Raw genomic sequence first — 17599 nt, forward strand, 5'->3', positions numbered from 1 at the left:
AGAGGGCTTTTTATGTCTCCTGGCTAGTAACGCAGTGCACCCGTGGCGGAATTTGGAGGCAGGCTTGCTGTAGTTGTAACATACCAATTGTGTTCCCATTATTGTGGAGGACATATGTAGCCCTCCGCCTGCCTCTCACCATGGTGTTTATCATACCGATATGTCCTAAATGAGTCTGATCAATGTTGCCTGGCCAAATTGCCATCGATTAGTTAGCAACACGTTGTTACTAGACCAGATTAGAATTTGCAATTAAATCCCTTAGGTGCTAATATATAGCTCTTGGGCCTTCTTCACACACTTATTTCTGTTGCTGTGCATCTTGTTAGGTTGCTATGTTTGAAGCTTTTAGTAAGAATTATTTAATTTGGACTTTATTATTCTGTTCTATTTGAGCAATTTATTGTGTTAGTTTAGGGGTGCTGGAGGCACCCAATTCTCCTCTGGTTGATTTATGGAGCTCTTAGATATTAAACACTAGTAAATGCTTCAAAAGAAATTAAAACAAACTAGCTTTGGCAGTTGGAGATAATCAATTCCCTAAAATGATAAAATGCTTATATTGTACAGTTGATGATAGGTGCTTGATTGGGTGGCCTACAGAAGCCATCACCCATTAGCAGAGACCAGCTTTCTACTACTTACTCACTAAACACCCCATCAGGCCTTAGAAATGTATAAGCCAAGCGAGAACTCCACCCATTCAGTAGTATATATTCACTGAGCTTCTCATACTTAACAATAACTTCAAGCACAGGTCTTCTCCTCCTTAGTTCCTTTATTCAGCAAGCATTTATTGAGTGCATATCAAGTGCCTGGCACTCTTCTTTGAGAATACAGCTATAATTCATGGAGTAAAAGGCCCTGCTGGAATTTACCTTGCAATGGGGGAAAGATAATAGATATCATAAATAAGTAAAATATTTAGTATGCAGATATATGTAGAGAAGGATGGAAAGGCAGAGAGAGGGGGTTGAAACCTCGATCAGGGAGTTTACTCTGCTTCTAATAGGAACACAACAAGTCAGCAGACTGCAAGGTTTCTCTCTTTAATAAAACATACCCTATGTTTTATTGGCTTGACTTGTCAAACCTTACATATGACTCTTTTTTAACATGAATAGTTTACAAATGAATATATAATTTCAAAATATAAAATGAATTCTTTGAATAAGTAGATTCATATTTTTCCTTCTTAACCTGCAATAAAAATTGAGAGATAACAGTAATACATGGATAACAGTTGAAATACAGAAAACATCTGTATAATTATTTAAAAGTTAAGGTTTCTCTTTCCAGAATTAGGGTCACTGGCCTTTCCAGCTGACAGTATTAGACACGTCTCTAGTCTTTCCAACATTTCAGCTCCAATGGTAGGTAACTGGTGGTAGACATAGAAAGCCCCATCTCTGTGTCTGCTGCTGACTATGATTAATTCCAAAAGTTGCCTAGCTGGTCAGAACCTCAGCTTTCCCATACACCTGCCCACACCTACTGTCTATGTTTCTATCTAGAAAAGGCAAACCCATCCACATTGGCTCTGATTTTGAACCCTGATGCTCAGGGTTCATTTCATATTGCCAGTCTTGTTAAAAACCATCACTAGGGAATGCGGACGTTTGTAGGATCGACAATTTCTGCAGAAGTGATCAGTGATTAACCTGAGTTTCCATCCTGACCTCCCTCCCTCAGGCCCACTTCCAGATCAGGATTTTCTTTCCAGGACCCACCGTTGAAGCCCAAGGGAAAACATGCCAAAATAAACCCCAGGAAGTGTAATCTCTGAAGGGATGCCCCTTGTATGAACTTGGGGCAGCTATCCCTCTCCTGGCTCTGTGACAGCAGCTGTTATTCAGTGACACTGAGCTGAGAGCAGCCCAACTGAGCATATAGCCTTGCACATAAATAGATACATTTCCATGCTTCATGGTGGAGATGACAGCTCGGAAAGGGAGAGGTTCAGTTTCGGGCCAGAAAGTATCCTCACCAGGAATTCTCAGAGGGTGGCCTATGCCCTCCTGAGTTTTTACCTCCTTTATATAAAAACTGCAGAAAAGTCCATTCAAAGCCACCATTACATGACTGAAAAGTCAGGTAAGATATGGAATTTCTTGTTTATTGTTTGGTGTAGCTTTTTAAAAAGAAAATTATTATTTTTAGCTATCCAAGTACTCTGGGGAATCAGGTTGACTGTTAGTCTTATGTTTCTGCTGCTCCCTTGAAAATGCATTCCTCATGCTTGTCACACATGTGGATGAAAACTTAACTCTTCCAGCCACTTCTCTTCTAAATCTTTAGACCTATGGCCGGGAATCTTATTCTTTGACAATGTCTAGCTCTCTACAAATTATTAATTCTCTTGAGACTGTATCTCATTTTTACATTTTATTTCTTCATATTTCTAAAACTGTGTGCTTCTTTATCAAGATAAACAGGAACCTTCATAGTGAAAGACTCCACCCAAGTCTGTCTGACCTCTGGGGTGAATTTAGTGTCCCCCTGAAGTTTCACTAGCACCCTGGGAGCTGGGTGGATTTTGAAAAGCTTGTTTGAGGAAAGAATATTTTCTAGTTGTTCAGAATTTATTTTTTGGTATCAAACAATATTTAAAAATTGTAGCATTTTTGTGTTATCAAATAGAGCTCATGTAAAGATATGTTACTATTAAACAGAATTTTATGGTAACTAAAACTCATAACCCTCCTTTATTGACACTTCTAAAAATAGCCTATTTGAGATCTCAAATGTGAAATTGCCTTTGGTTTAAGTATCTGATTTTTTATTTTTACATAAAAGTTGTATATATTCTCTGGAAAGGGGTTTTGCAGGTATCAGTTCTTACTACTGAAATGAAAATTGTTCATTGTACCTAATGTGTTTTAACTAAGTCTCAGTTTAGCATATTTTTCTAAAAGCACAGTCCATGTAGGCACAGGGAAGGAGAAGTCACTACAGGATCCAACATATTTTTAAATGATTTTTCTTCACAAAGTGATCTTATTTATAAGGACTTGGAGGAAGAAATCTTTCACTGAGTAGGATTCGTGGCAGAGGTAAAGGCTTTCATAATTTTAAAAATAATATTTCATGAAATATTAGGCAGTAAATTCAGACATGATCATCTTCAATGTTTTACTGCATTCTCTGAGCTCATGTTGGGCCTTGAAGGCCTAAGCTGACCTAGGCTCTCAGAGTATCATGTCAGAATGGATGTACACAGTAAAGAAGATGGGGGACAGAGCTGTCACAACTTAAAACCCCTGTAGGTATCTGTATATATAAAAGCCCAATATGCAAATAGACCAAATGGCGGAACCACTGAACAATCGGTTGCTATGACGTGTACTGACCACCAGGGGGTGTGCACAGAACATTGGCGGGCATCAGCAGCAGGTGGCAGAGTGCACAACATGGTGGGCTTCAGCTGCGGTGGGATGGTGGAGCAGATGAGCAGAGGTGCCAGGCCAAGTTGGGGCACCAGTTGCTGTCATTCGGGCAAGCCTCTAATGGTTACTGAAAATTCTTTGCTCCCACACACCATGGTCCTACCAGATGCTTGCACTTGCTCCTGGCACCATCCTTGCTCACACCCACTGCCAGTGCCAGATGCCGGCCCTGATTGCTCGGTGCTGTCAGTGGGCGTGAGTGGTGGCTGCCAGCCCCGATCGCCCCAGAGGGCTTCTCCACTCCCCCTGTTCCTGAGGGGCAATCTGGGCATCAGCCTCCACTCACACCTGCTGACAGCGCTGGCCCCGCTCGCACCCACTGCTGGTGCTGGCCCCTATTGCTCTGTGCTGGCAGCGGGTGTGAGCAGGGCTGGCGCAGTCAGCGTGTGGGAGCACAGGCAGCAGGAGCAGGGCTGCCAGCAGACAGGGGACTGGGCAGGGGGGGGGGTGTCTCTGCAGCAGGAAGGAAGGGTGGGGGTGTGGAGGATGAGCCTAGACTCGCCCGTGTGCCCACTGCAGCCTCGCAGCCCACAGTCCCTTTCAAGGTGCATGAATTTGTGCACTGGGCCCCTAATATACTATAACTGTGCTTTGATTTATTAGACTGATAACTCTTCACCAACTAAAACTCATACCAGAAGTTGCAAAATAACTAATATCCATTTAAAGAGTGCATTTTACTGCCTCAGGTTATGATGTAATGCTAAAAGATTGTGTTACCCACTGTAAAAATCACTGAAGCGGAAGTTTAAGTGGAAGGCTGTTTATCAGGCAGCTGTAAAATGGACTTGAAGATTAAACTGAGCAACATCCCTTTTGCCCCTTTTGTCTCCTTTTTATGACATTTTCTTTCATGCAATATTTATAGGTAACATATATGTCATCATTCCAAATAGGACCCCAGGTCTTGCCTTTTACTATTAGCCTGTCACTGTGCCATCTCAGCCGCTGACCATACCCCCAGCTCTTGGGGCTTGTCAGTCACTGAAGCTTTTGTGTTTGCAAGATGGGAAAGCAGCCGCTTCCTTGTTTCTTTCCAGTATTCCACTTTGATTCCTTTCCCCTTTTAAAGGCTATTACAGAGACCCGCCACCCAAGAGTGTAAACATCGCCTTGGCCCCTGTGTCCTGAGCACTTGAATTCTACTGCCCTGGGATTGACCTGCTTGTCTTTCATGCAGAGGGACTGGGTTCAAAATGTCAAATTCACTGTTTGAGAATTCTTACCAGAAAATGCCGGTCCCTAAGTATTCTTGAAGTACGTGTAATTACAGCTTTAAAAACCTTTTCATATTTTCCATGAAGAGGATTCTGTAAATAAAAGACTTGATCAGTAAATAAATGCAGTTGGTGAACCTACCATCTCCAAATGGTGCTCTCTACAGACAGCCCAGACAGGTGTTAGAAATGTCTTTTCCACACAATCTTTTTGGAGTGTCACAGAATACCATGTTCCCGTCAAACACCCCGGGAATGAAAGGAGCAATATTTGACCTCTTATGAAACCTGTTAAATCAGAGAACTGTGAAGGACTTCTGTTGCCACAAAGGAAAGCTTACCGTCCATTGTTCCTTTATTTAATGAGCTCATTTATTTTGGTGTGGGAATACGATACTTTATACTGCAGTTTTTCCATTTATATCATTTTTTATAAAATAAGTTCTGAAGGTCCCAGAGAGAAAGGTGGCTATTTTATGAACCTCATCGCATCCCACATGGGTTTACCTAATATGTGCAACGTTCTAATCCTAGGGTGCTGAGTGTTCTATATCATTGCCTGTTCCCTATGGTTGGTATTTTATAGTAAGCAATATAAATATTCCCAGGTTAAAACAACTTTTAAATGGGTTTCTTTATTGCAGGAATTCTTTCAGAGTCTTTACTATGCTAATGTGTATTATAAATCTCCGCATGGGGAACCAAATATATTGCTTTCCAAGCATTTCACCAGGGAATCATTTTCTCCTGGGCATCTTTGAGGCCAGTGGTTCATATATCATACTTTCTTCTTCCTTTAGAGTGAACTGAAGATCAGACTGAAAGGTAGGTATGTTGGAGACTTATTTACAGAGACTATTGATTATCACCATACATTAGAGACCCAGATCCTGACTTGTGTTTCTTTATACATATGTGGTGTATACGTTAAGTGTATGTTTGTTTGTGAGAGAGAGGGAGACAGAGAGAAGGCAGAAAGATGAAACATTGATTGGCCCAGAATCAGGCCACCTGATTGTCTAAACCTACAATTCATTTACCATTCCAGCTGTATGGATGTAATACATTTATGCATTTTTGCCTGCCTATTAAAACATTAAGTTTAGTTCTTTTGCAATTCCAGGGCCTGACATTTAATATTTGTGGGTGAATTAATAAATACATGAATAGATGCCTCAAGGATTCTCTTTTTGTTTTTGTTTCCTTAGTACTTTCTGAAATGTTTTTGACTGAGGGTTTGTCTTGGGAACTCCTGGCTGCCACCTGAGGACAATGATTATGAATATTTGAAAGGCTGCTCCTTCAGTGTCTGTGTAGGTGGGACATAATAGGGGAAAAAAATAAAAAAACTCTCTTTTATTATGATTTGCCAAGACCTACAAAGTTTTTAGTGCAAAACCAATTTTAAATAGATGATTAAATAACTGATTATCCATTCTGAGCAGTAAGTGCATTTATGTCTATTGATAACCGCTTCCAGCGGTTCTCAACCTGTGGGTCGCGACCATCGAAAAACACATATAGCATATCAGATATTTACATTACGATTCATAACAGTAGCAAAATTACAGTTATGAAGTAGCAATGAAAATAATTTTATGGTTGGGGGTCACGACAACATGAGGAACTGTATTAAAGGGCCGTGGCATTAGGAAGGTTGAGAACCACTTAGTCTAATAAAAAAACAGTTTTCTAAAGCATATTTGAATTGTAGGTATAACAATACATTTTAAAGCTTTCTTCACTTGGGTTCTACTTCTGATTTTTCATTAAAATACTTTTATGCCTTAATAGCTATTAAATTAAAAGAATCAGGTTTTTATTTTATGCAGTTATAGCAATTATAACATTTATTTTTTAAACTGTCATTGTATCATAGGAAGCTGGTGTTTTTTTTAACTACTTCCAACAATGACAGAAAGTGTGTGTTTACACCTGCAAGGAGACATACACAGGCATATCTGTCTTCTGTTGGTCAATTTACAACTTGACTGCTGCTCAGCAGAAATCTCAGTGAGCAGATTAGAGCTCATTTCTTGAATCTCCATTTCTAAATGCTAAGATCCCAGCTAGAAAAAAAAAAGTTGAATATTTGTCCTTTTGTCCAGTTAAGAGTGAACTAGATATGTATAACTGCTGTTGAACTTATGACAGTAAAACACTTTGCCAAGTATTTCTTACATATATGAAATGTAAGAAATAAATATATATGTAAGAAATAAATATATATGTAAGAAATATTATATATATATATATATATATATGTATATATGTATATGTGTGGGCATTATGCCCCAGGGTAATGTAATGTACCTAATCAGCTCTCATTTATTTTCTCACAACTGTGAACAATTAACAATACTTTACTGAACTTATTTTAAATTTTTTCCCTCTTATCTCTGATGATGTTTTTATATTTTATGCTCTAAAATAAGGCAACCAATGAATATACAGGGATGTGCAAAAGTAGGTTTATAGTTGTGAGTACACGAAGCACTGAGTTAATAAAGCTATTGTAATAATCATAACCTGCAAGTCTTTTTCCATTTGAACAAATGTAATCTACTTTTGCTCACCCCTGTATGTATGTGTGTGTGTGTGTGTGTGTGTGTGTGGTATGTGTAGATGGATAGATAGATAGATATTAAAAAATCTTCTATGAGACCTAAATGGGAAGATGGTTTGTTTGTTTGTTTTTTTGGGGGGGGTATTTTTTAAATTTAGAAATAATATGCATAATTACTTTTAAAGAAGTTTATGAAAAGGAAGGGCAGAGCATTTCTAATGGGAGGGAATGATTTCCATTTTTAAAATAAAGGATATTATGCCTTCCCCTTGCTCACCCTGCCTCTTCCCTCTCCCAACCATTTTATATCATGAGATGTGACCAGCTGAGGCGGAGGGGACCCCTTCCCACTGCCCATCAGAAACATGGCACACCATCACTTTTTAAAAAAAGTGCCTGGAGATTCCAGCTCTAGTAGGCACATTAGATTCCTAATTCCAGAACAAAATTCTAGATAACTTTTAAGTTTAGGTTTAAATGACTCTGGCATTGTATTCCCATAGGATCCCTGAGATGCAGCCTTGTTAGAGCAATGTCCGTTCATTGAGCCCAGGACGTTGCTGACTATATAGCATGTATATCACGTAGTGCTGAAAATAATTCCATTCTCTTCAGGGTATCTCATCCTGAAAACACAAGCTTAGAATAAGAATAAAGAAAGATTTTTCCATTATTGCCAATGCACTTAACATCACACATTTACTTATCTGTGTCTTTAGTACAGATTCTTTATGTCAGGTGTAGCAAGGGGGCTGGAGGGGATGTGAATTACTGTTGTTTTGTGTTTTTTGTGTGTGTTTGTGTGTTTTTTACAAGATCTTGACTGGAGCTAGAAATGCCATTAGAAAACTTATTTTGAAACAGATTGATTTTCATTTACAACTATTCAAAGCTGAAAGAATATTGGGCAGATGAATGTAAATATGCAGAGAAAATTCCTTCTACTGAAACGTGCTTATGAGTCCTTTCAGATGGCTTCTTGGGTTATATAAATTTAGTTTGAGGTCATTATATGGATAATTTGTTACTAAGTAAAGTAGTTTGTCAGGTTACGAGACATTAATCTTCCAATAGGTCTTTAATTAGGACAGATGCACTAAATAATTCATAGCAAGACTTGGCCTGGAAACATTTATAATACTCAATTATACCATTTTACAGGCAATGGCAAATTGTTTTTGTGTAGTCTGGAAATTGTGGGACTTAATTAATAACCTTCAATGTTTTAGACATCTGCTCTGCACTCTTTAAATGCATTAAATTGGCAACTCATGAAATGGCTAAAAATAGAGTTCAAATTCCCCAGACAGTAAAGGATGAAGATCAACTATGATAGAGGGGAAAAGCCACTCTGTGGTATACAGGAAATATGCAACCAAATTACATATCCAGCACATTTGGCTTAGAAGACTCTCAGATTTATTTTTAAAATTATTTTTAAAAAAATGAGAAGTTGACATGATTTTTAAAAGCATTTAACTTGCCGCTAAATACACTTCTTTCTGCTTTCCTAAGATAGGCTGCCATAAACAAATTGGACAACCAGGCAGAGTACTGATAGAAAACATGTATCAATCTCTGTCATGTAAACACCTCTGAGTGAAATTTATTTCTGCACAAACAAATAACTTTGCCCCTAGAAGTTGTATCAAAGATGTGACAAAAAATGAGTACACTGGAAATATTTGCAGAGACATTTTCATGTCATAGATCTGAAAATGATGGAAAGGGGAATTAAGAGCTTATTCCATTTGTAATTAGATCAGAGAAAACAGATGGTGATGGCTTTGCACTGGGTAGCAGGATGTGACCATTTAAGTAAACAAAAGGAAAAGGAATGTTCACTTCATTTGTCATCCTAGAAATTTCTCCAGGAAAAATGCTGTGCAGATCTTCTGCTAAAGAATAATATGTGAGTCAATGGCAAAGTAATAAGCACATTTGAAAGCTCTAAGTGGGGGACAGTTTTGCAGATAAAGGGATCCCCTTTGAGGCTGATAGACCCAGCATGGAGCAGCCTTAGGCCCTTGGAGCCTAGAGTCCAGCAGTTTTCTAGCAGGGATTTCTCTCAGGGCTATGCAGTTATGAATGCAGACCCGGGGCCTGTCACCAATAGCAGTCCTGTTGGGCCAACATGTGACATTAGGTTGGAGGCGGAAGTGCTTCCCACTTGGGCAGCTCCTGAAGAGATGGGGAGAATGGAGTTGACTATGACATGCTCAGTGGGTGGACAGAACTTTGTCACCAAAGCACTTAGGGAGAATCGAGATGAGCACTATCCGTAGAAATACAATATAAGCCACAAATGTAATTTAAAATTTTCTAGGGGTCACATTTTAAAAAGTAAAAAGAAACAAATACAATGAACTTCAATACTATATACGTAGCCCTGGCTGGTGTGTCTCAGTTGGTTGGGTTTCGTCCTGTGTACTGAAGGGTTGCCCTTTCAATTCCCAGTCAGGGCAGGCACATGCTCTGGTTGCTGGCTTGATCCCCAGTAGGGAGCATGCAGGAGGCAGCCGATCAATGTTTTTACTCTCACATCAATGTTTCTCTCTTTCTCTCTCTCTCTCTCTCTCTCTCTCTCTCTCTCTCTCTCTCTCTCTTCTTCTCTCTCTAAAAATCAATAAAAAATCTTTAACAATATTAGATTATAATATTTACAAAAGTACATTAAAATATATATGCCATGCAATATAGCTGAATTATTATCACTTCTCTTTGTAAATGGTATAAGAATTATGAACGTGAACAATAGTGTGGTGATTGCCTAGAGGTGGGGGATGGGGGAAGGCAGAGGGGGGGGATAAACGGTGATGGAAGGAGACCTGACTTGGGGTGGTGAACACACAGTACAGTGTACAGGTGATGTATTGTGGAACTGTGCACCTGAAACCTGTATAATTTTGTTAACCAGTGTCACCCCAATAAATTCAATAAAAAGGGAAAAAAAAGAATTATGAATGTGCTGTTTAACATTTTTTAGATTAAGTCTTCAAATCCTGGGATTTGTTTTACAGTTACAACACATCTCAACTCAGACAAGCCATATTGGACAGTGCCACTCTACATGGTGAGCAAAGGATAAGAAACTCCATCCCCAGCTGTGGGTATGTGGCCACAGGGTATGTGGTGATCACAGTCCTAGGAGAAACAAGCTAGGTGCTTACTATAAACTAGAGGACCAATACACGAAGAATCATGCAAGAATGAGCCTTCCTTCCCCTGGCTGCTGGCACCGCCTTCACTCAGGCTGGATCTGCCTTTCTGCCTTCCCACGCTGCCCAGAGGCCCGGAGCAGCAGGGGTGGTGCTGAATGCCTGTGCCATCACCATGGCAACGATGCAAGCATCCCACCCTGCCCTTGGCTGCTCGGCACCTGTATATGCAAATTAACCCACCATCTTTGTTGGGTTAATCTGCATACTCACTCCTGATTGGCTGGTGGGCATGGCAAAGCTATGGTCAATTTGCATCTTTCTCTTTTATTAGTGTAGATGTGAGAAGAATCCTTCTCACCTGGCAAACACAAGGGAATAGGATTGTGTCTTCCCTTATTTTTATCCACCCTCAAGACAGAAAGTTGCTCTTTGCTGTGCTGTGGAAGCACTCTAGTGGTCCTACTTCCCCTTTGGCATTTGTAAATTTTAATTGTTATTGGTATGGTATCATAATTACTCTCATACAACTTCTCTACAGCAAACTCTCAGGTTCTTGAAGACAGAGTTGGTGTCTTTTTTATCTTGATTTCCATAAATATTTGTAAACTTGAATGAAAGAACATAATCTACAATTCAGATGAAGAAACAATACCAAAGTGCACAAGTCATGACAGGTCAGGAATGAGAAGTGAGGGGGAGCAAAAGAACCTGGGGGCTGGGAGTGGGGAAATTGAGTGTAGAGGTAGAGGGGTAGGGACTGTATGGCTTTGGGGGGTGTGTGGAATATTTGTGTGGGTGATTGCTTGCCAGCCATAGCAAAGTTTATAAAGGGAACATGTGACTGTGGTGCTGATATAATTCGTTTATTAGAAAAAAGAAATCAGTAAAACCCTTGTACATCTTCTGGAGTGTCTTCTACCATTAATGCAAACCTGATCTATAGGTTTATCAGAAAAGCAAAATTAACAGCATAGTAGTTTGTTCCTTGGGCACCAAGAACAGCTTATTGCTAATTTATAGCTCTGATAGCTTGATCACATCACCTTCCTCGTAAGGATAGTCAGCAGACATTTGTTTTTATAAATTAATTTAGTCTAAAGGAAAATTTCTACTCCTTCTGGGTTTTTCCACACTGATGATTTTTGCTGACTAGTGTCCCCACTTTGTCCTATTAGAGAGACACAGGGACACAGCAATATTAAGAAAAAAAAACCATCCTGATCACAGCATCCAAAATTCTGTCCGTTTTTTTTTAAAATATATTTTTATTGATTTCAGAGTGGAAAGGAGAGGGAGAGAGAGATGGAACCATCAATGATGATAGAGAATCATTGATTGGCTGCCTCCTGCCTCCTGCAGGGCCCCCACTGGGGACCAAGCTTCACCTCCTGGTTCGTAGGTAGACACTCAACCACTAAGCTACACCGGCTTGGCAAAAAATCTGTCAGTTTGACCCAGTTTTCTCTTAGACTTTATTCTCCCATTGTAATTCCTCTCAAGTTTCAAATCTTATTTTTGTGATGCCAACTGGCTGTTTCTAATACAGTGAATCAAATCTGTAACCATTTTTCTTCAAAGTAATTAAAGAGAAATTTAGTCTTCAGAAAAAGAAAAACTACATGTATATACATAAATTTATTTTAACTCTAACAAAGAGCAAATGTCTCTAATTTAAAAAGGAAGGGGAGAACCATCTTCCCTGTTAAGAAGAATCATGAGCTATTTTCCAGGACATACAACTTTATTTCTGATTTATGATAAGAGCCAGGGCTTATCAGGAACATGCTATGTGCCAGGTATGGCTGTAAGGGCTTTACCTGAATAAACTAATTTGATCCTCAGAGCATCACAATAAGGGCTGTTATCCTTGCTTGACAAATGAGGAAACACATCAGAGGGTTGGGTTATTTGCCCAAGGTCACACTGCTAGGAGGAGACAGAAGCTGGCTTTGAACCCATGCCAGCACCATGCTTCAACACTGCTTTTCCCAGGGGGATATGGAATGAGGATTCATGCAGACTGACTTGGTGCTCATGGACTTGCCTACTTCTCGGTCCCTGTCAGACTAGGCATGAAGGAAGTCCCTCTCCCATGGCGTACACTCAATCTGGTGACATGGTGTTCAGGCCACAGTCTTGAGGGCTAAGAGATGAGAACAGATGGTTGGGTCAATACAACCTGATGCTATATTGGGGAAAACATGCTCAAAATGGAAATTCTGCTCTCCCAAGTCCCATAGCTCCTTGAAGACAGAATATGTGTTCAAAGTTTTCCTTTCCCTTGTGTTATTCTTGAAGGCCAGATATAGTGCCTTGTAAAAATGACTAATGAACAAGTGTTTGGCGAACTGAACTTACCAATGACTTAGTAGCATTGTCTTTAATATATGTGCCCTTAAATATTATTAAAAATTGGCTATACATTGTAAGTATAAGTGAATGAATAAACATTTGTGTGGTATCTATTTTCATTTACTGCATTATTGGTTGACTTTTCGATAGTCGTGGGTTTTAAAAAATATGTATGTTGCTGTTAATTGTAATATGAGTTTCAAATAAGAGGATAAAGAATAACCCAACACATACTACAAGAAATTCTTTGAAAATGTCCATTTCAGGTAGGAGATTTTCTGTGTACATATTATACTAATATTGATGGCATTTTATAATTATTCATTAAAAGTATAAAGTTTCTTTCTTTTTTTAAAAAATATATTTTATTGATTTTTTACAGAGAAGAAGGGAGAGAGATAGAGAGTTAGAAACATTGATGAGAGAGAAACATCGATCAGCTGCCTCCTGCACACCCCCCACTGGGGATGTGCCCGCAACCCAGGTACATGCCCTTGACCGGAATCGAACCTGGGACCCTTCAGTCTGCAGGCTGACGCTCTATCCACTGAGCCAAACTGGTTTCGGCTAAAAGTATAAAGTTTCTTATTAAATGGTTCTAATTATTATCAAGAGAAATTTTAAAGTACATGAGTTAAAATAATTACTAGCTCCTTCATTTGGCTTACTTTTCTTGTAATTACAAGTTCAGTACTACCTTTTATCCGATTTACCTTTACTTCATTAATGGAACTAGCTGCATTTGTTTTTACATGTAGATTCTTTTAATGTCCTATATATCTTTCGGAAAGTTAGGAAGTATTTTATGATGCATCCCTAACGTTATTTAAAAATTAATAGTAGACTGATATATAGGAAAGATAGAATCAACTCAGTAAATTGTTTTATCTTACATCTCTCTTGAGAACATATTATCAAAAGTTACTGCATTAAAAAAAATGTACCACACATATAGTGGAAATCTATCTCAGCTCCTGTCTTCCATGAGTGAACATTATATTATGCTTATTTAACTGCTTAAAAAAACTTTGGACAATGCTAGGCAAGAATAGCAGCCTTGTTTCTAGGGTGGGGAAAGGGGCCTTCTGATTTGCTTTACTTACCCTGATCATGGCTTCCCAGTTGAGTCATTACCCAAGTATTACATATCTGATGCTTAAGGTCCTTACCCATTTCACATTAGGTCTTAGATTTCTTCATTCTGTTATTGATCTAAAATGTCTCTAGCTCTCGTGGGTGAAGGAAGAACACGCCTATGTGTTGCATCAGATAATTCCTATTATTGCAAAGCCGTGTTCAATCTAAAATGACCTTTTCTTGTATTTATTGTCAGGCTAGCTTTGCAGCCCACATAAAATTGAAGCTTTTGTGCAAGAACTGAAAAGCATGTTGTTGTGTGGGGAATGGGGCTCTGAGAGTGTTTGCTCGGGACAGCCTGCTCTCCAGACAGCTGGCGGCATGATCTGGGCACTTGGCCGGGTATTCATTGCTGCTCGTTGTTAAGTCAGCTCTGAGGGAAGGCATTACATCTTAATTTGAACCGTAAAGAAAGAGGCACAAGTGATTATGTTAAGGAAAAAGTTCATCTGGGAAGAGGGACTCTGTGCTTTCATAATCAAAATCACGGCATTTAGTCCCTTTGATGATGGTGAACAAAACTTTTCCAGGGCTGGGAGGGGTCAGCATGAGAATTTGGACCTTTCCCCAAAATAAATTTGATAATATTCAACAGTTGGTTTACTTTAATTTCAGTGATCCTTTATGACTGTACATGTTTGTGATGACAGTCTTACCGTGTGTGGGATTTGGGCAAGACTTTGAAAAAGGACTGATTATTATGTTAAGCTGTGTTCAGAGTTTTCTGGGAGGCCCATGTCACTTCACTCTGAGAATATGCCCACATGGTAAGAGATGAACTCTCTTAATTGTGTCCTACTTCCCCTGTGTTACTTTTTTTAACCATGTATTGTTCATTCACTTACATTTTCAAGTTTGTATTTGCATTTAGAAGTCAAATTTTAATCCTCTTTATTTAAAATAATGAAATAAAAGAAATTTTAAATTATTTTAGTTAATTTTAAATGTCCCCATGGTTGAAAAATGAACTCAAATTTTACTACCTAACTTCATGCTTGTCAGGTTTGTTTAAGTCTAAGTTACATGCACTATCCCCGCTCCCCACACCCCGCCCCCCCCCCCAAAAAAAAAAACTACATCATTTAAGAAGTATGAATTATGTAAAGAGAATGCCAGGGTTTTCCTAAGCCCAGAAGAGTTCTAGTTACTGAACATAGTGCAATGACCTACAGTGACTTGCACCCATCATATTAGTGGCCTGGTAGTGGCCCTACTTAACTCTTTTACTGTCTGTGAGTAAAAACATTCCTTATATCCCTAGATATCTATTCGAGTACCGCCTTCTCAGAGGCATAAAGCAGCTGTATCAGATTTTTTTCTTTGAGCTTTCTTGTTGCGTCCCCTCTCCCAATCTCTTATCATCTCAGGAGGAAACAGGGCCACCTTCCTGGGTGTTCAACCTGCACAGGCCTCACACGCAGAAGGGTCCTCCCCTCAGTTGGATGCTCAGCTGTGGCCATCTTGAAATTCTTGGTAATATTTGAACAAGGGAAGCTGCATTTTCACTTTGCATTGAGCCCTGCAAATTAGGTAGCCGATCCTGGCTGGGAGGCAAGAATAACCAGGAACTCAGAGGCCTTGAGTCTTGCAGAGTCTCTCATTCCATCACTGAGAGTTTCATTTTGGAGAAATTAGTCACTAGCCACTGGTGCACAGTTTACAAAATAAAGGTCAGTGAATTTTATGGAAGAGGTACTTAACTAAAAATTGCAGATTTCTCAGTTTAGGTAAAAGATCAGAATCTTGAGGGGTGGGGCCCAGGAATCTGCATTTTCCTAGATTTCCTGTGAGTCTTGGTTCACTAAAGGCTGATAACCTGTGGTGAATGATACTTCTGATTCGACACACATCTCTTTGTTATTCCATGTTGACTGATCCAAGACGAAAGAAAAGGAGACAAAGGAAATACATATTGTTACCTTCAGTACACTTGGTGACATTCAGAGCACAAAAACCCTGGAGAAAGAACTCTCTCCCTGCTTGATTTGGTAGGGATACTGATGTCTTTACTTAGGGCCAGGCTACTTTAAGCCATGTTTTTGAAGAATTTTTATTTTCAAATTTCCTGCTACCACTGTTAGAAAATACAGGATGTCCCCCCAAAAACAAACACACTTTGAATAATTATAAAGGCAGTGTATACTAAAATACATTTCATTTTCAAAATTGAGCTATCAGCTGTTAAAGCGTGTGTTTGTGTTTGAGGGGACACCCTGTAGAATGTTTGGAGTAAGCAATTATGAGTGATCAAGCAGCTGTTTCAACCAAACATGGTCCCAGTCAGTGACATTGCAAAGATCAATTACAATGATAAGGGTCATTGTATTAAATTTAGCTGACCTAGCCATCAATCATAGTTTGGAAGAGAGTTTTGGCAGACGCTGGAGTTTAGTGGTTAAGAGTCTGCATTTTGGAGGCGGACAGGCTCCAGTTAATCCAGACTCATCACTTATTAGTGGGACCTTGGGAAATTCCTTTTTCCCCCAAATTTTAGAGGTGTTTTTGATCCATTCATAAGGATATTAATAGAGTCTACAATATATGAGGTTGCTATGAGGATTGAAGGAGATAATCCAAGTAAATCCGAGTATACAGTGCTTGGCACATAAAATGAGCTTAATATTTTTTGAACTATCAAGAAAAACTCAAAATTAAGATCCATGAAAAGTTAAAAACTGAAGTCAAACTGAAATCTTATAATCAAATAAATTTCAGGTTCTTGTGTATTTTGCCATAATTATGTATAAAATAAGCTCATTAAATCAACCTTACAACAGAAAGGCCAAATTATGAAACATGCAAGCATGGAGGAACAGTTGGTTATATATGTGAATGACAGAAATACAGTGTCAAAATGGAATTGGCACATTTGTTTTGACAACTGTGATGATTAATTTTGTGAGTCAACTTGACTTGGCTATGATGCCCAGTTGTTTAGTCAAACACCAGTCTAGATGTAGCCATAAAGCCATTCTTTAAATGTGATTAACATTTAAATCTGTAGACTTTGAGCAAAGCAGATTACCCTTCACAAGGTAGGTGGGCCTCATCCAATCAGTTAAAAGCCTTAAGAGGAAAGACTGAGGATTCCCAGTGAGGAAGGAATTCTGCCTCCAATCTGCCTGTGGACTCTAGACGACTGCAAAACTAACCTTACTCTGGTCTCCTGCCTGCCAGCCTGCCCTGCAGACCCTTAGATTTTGGGGTTTCCAGTCCCTACAATAGCCTGAGTAAATTTCCCGTTTCTCTCGAGAACCTGCCTAATACAAAATACAAATAGCATTGGTGAGACATAATTATCCAACTGAGCATTTGACTCACAAAAATAAATATTTTGGAATAGAATTATTTTAAGGAAGGGCTTGGGTATTGCATCTTTTCTGTGACATCAAATGACATTACTTTCCCGTAATGGAAATTAAGAAGTTGCAGATCAAAGAATAGGTAGAGCCATCCCCTGTGTTTGAAATCAGGCCCCTCATCACTCCCTGTTTAGTACTTATCCCATAAGCATGCTTTGCTCTCTGTGCTGTGATGAAGAAGCAGCAAATTTCACAACTGCTTCTGGCAAGCAATTGTGATACAGAATTTTGCCTTTTTATGAAATGGCTCAGCTAGGGTAATTATTTATCTGAACAGGCTGATGCCTCAAGCTTAGTGCCTTTGGATTCCTGCAAGACCAGAGATGGGCCTGATTGACAGATCGCTGAATCTCTGTCG

Source organism: Myotis daubentonii, chromosome 6, assembly GCF_963259705.1.
Source record: "Myotis daubentonii chromosome 6, mMyoDau2.1, whole genome shotgun sequence".
Classification (NCBI taxonomy): Eukaryota; Metazoa; Chordata; class Mammalia; order Chiroptera; family Vespertilionidae; genus Myotis; species Myotis daubentonii.